Consider the following 2,802-nt stretch of genomic DNA (forward strand, 5'->3'; position numbering starts at 1 on the left):
AGTCGCAACTTAGTCCCGCCCCCAGAGTCTGACGCAACTTATGTTTCGCTTGAAGGCTGTGGAGGGCTCGCGTGTATTCAAGCCATAGATGAGTGTGCGTAACTTTGAAAGTAAGTTTAATTTCCACTCATACTGTCTTTAATCTTGTTATATTGCTATTTGTTGTATTATGGGTTGAAACGTTCAGACGTTGAGTGTTTTTGGATTGCCGTGAGGCTAATGTTAGCGGTAGACTGTGTGCATTATCTTTGCACGTGTGTTCCGATGCACGCTGTATATGTGAATAATCATAACGTGAATAATCATAACGACTCATATTTCTCCATATGTTTAATTTAGTCTCTACAATTTACAAATGTTATTAAGCCATATTTATGTGGATTGTGAAGATTACACTGGATTGAGATATGGTTATAAGACGATAGTCACGTGTCTATTTATAGTCAATTGTTACATTTTATAGTCATGTATCCTCACGCATCTATTATTTTGAGTAAAATGTATATCATTTATTACTGTAAACTGATTATTTATATTTCTGTTTTATTATAGAAACCACACTCACACAACCTTAATGTTCATGCAATACCCTGAGTATGTTGATGGCTTGATCCTTCTATTAAAACTGTGATTGGACTTTGGACTTTTGTGCATTCTTACCGATGCCCCGTGATGATCCCAACTAAGTCAGAACCAAGCAATACAGTCCATAAACCTAATTAACAATGACTGATCCCTGAACCAAGCAGTAGTAGATTTGGATGATGTACTTTGGTATGACTGGCCTGCAGGAAAATCCATTGATCATCAGCTTCAGTTTTTGCACCAAAGGCATCACAATTCTTGTCAAAATGGCCTGACACTTTAAAGAATCCATAATGTCCTTCATACAGTCATGATTTCCACTTCCTTCTACAGTAAAGAAACCCCATAACAGGACTGATCCACCTCCAAGTTTGAGGATGGAGATTGTGTTCTTCTGCTTATGAATTTTGCCTTTTTTGCAGCAGACATACCGGTGATCCATGGTTCCAAAAAGTTCCAGTTTGGTCACATCACTCCATATAACATTCCTCCAGAGCTCCTCAAGTCTACACAAATGTATTTTATCAAGTTCAAGTTGTCCTTTGTTCTTCTTGATCAAGAGTGGTATTCTACAAGATGTCTCAACATAAAGGCAATACTTGTCTAGTGATCTTCTTACACACTGCTTTGAAATGGTTTTCCTCCTTTCATCGGGTCATCTTGCAAGTCTTTGGCTTAACATTGCAGATTTTTCTCAGTTGCTCTGATTAAACATTTTATGATATTGTACTTTTTCTTGCACAACCTCAAAGATTTTCTGTTAAAACACACTTTAAGCTAAGGAATAAGGCTGAGAGCTGTGTCTCTAGGAACTTTCAATGTCTTGGAAATCTTCATATAGCCTTAGCCTTTCTAAAGTACTAAGATATTTATTCTCTTTAGCTTTTGTGAGATCTCTGTTGACATTTTTGTTACTCAACTTCAACATGCGTGGGCTTACTGTATGTGTAACAGCTCAAGCTAATTCTGTTTTTAATAGAGTTTCTAAAAGCTTAATTGTGTTTTGAGACTGTTTTATTCACCACCATGCAAATAAGTGATTTAAAAACAGCAATGTTGAAGAGGGGTTGAATAATTATGACATAGCAGTATTATTAAATAATCTTATAACTCAAAAGTATTACATTATTGACTATATCAATAATGTAATACTTTTGGGGAAGTCGTGGCCTAATGATTAGAGGGTTGGACTCCCAATCGAAGGGTTGTGAGTTCTAGTCTCGGGCCGGACGGAATTGTGGGTGGGGGGAGTGCATGTACAGTTCTCTCTCCACCTTCAATACCATGACTTAGGTGTCCTTGAGCAAGGCATCGAACCCCCAACTGCTCCCCGGGCGCCGCAGCATAAATGGCTGCCCACTGCTCCGGGCGTGTGCTCACCAGAGATGTATAGTAACGAAGTAGAACTACTTCACTACTGTACTTAAGTACTAAAAGGCGGTATCTGTACTTTACTAGAGTATTATTTTTTTCTCCTACTTCCACTTTTACTTCGGTACATATTTTCGCTGAGTTTAATACTTTTACTTCGATATTTTTTTTATGTGCTGCATCGTTACTCGTTACAATTATGATGTTACGAATCATTCCATTTCAAACCACTGCCAGAACTGTAGATGGCAGGTTTGATGAAGCTGGCACATCAATGAGCGAATCAAGCGATTAAGAAGACTCCGCATGCTGACTGAACTGCTGTCTGTGAAGAGAGAAATGAACACCGAACCGAGCCAGATAATGACTCGTTCACGAGTCAAGAACCGGTTGCATCGGTTTTCGGATGACCAGTAACGTTAGTTCTTTCTGACAGTTCGATTCAGTAAACCAGTTGAAGAAAACAGTTCACCGATTCTTTTGCGCTCGATGCAATGGCGTCATTGACGTTGACTGCACATTGGCTCATAACATTAAGAATCAGTTCAGAATCAATCACCAAAAGAATCAGTTCGGTTCCAGACGCTCTGTGTGTCGGTTTGCTTCACGCTAAATCACACATGCGCAGTATCATCAGCTCATCAGTTCACGAATCGGACGCGTCTGACAGAAACGGTTCTTGACTCGTGAACGAGTCATTATCTGGCTCGGCTCGGTGTTCATCTTCATTTCTCTCTTAACATCAGTTCAGTCAGTGTACTGTTTGAGTCAATGAATTACTCCGGGATATTGGTTTGTTTTAACTCAGAGGGAGTGTCAGACACATTAAACAAGTTAAGCTTAATT

Source organism: Carassius gibelio, chromosome A4 (assembly GCF_023724105.1).
Source record: "Carassius gibelio isolate Cgi1373 ecotype wild population from Czech Republic chromosome A4, carGib1.2-hapl.c, whole genome shotgun sequence".
NCBI classification, from domain to species: Eukaryota; Metazoa; Chordata; class Actinopteri; order Cypriniformes; family Cyprinidae; genus Carassius; species Carassius gibelio.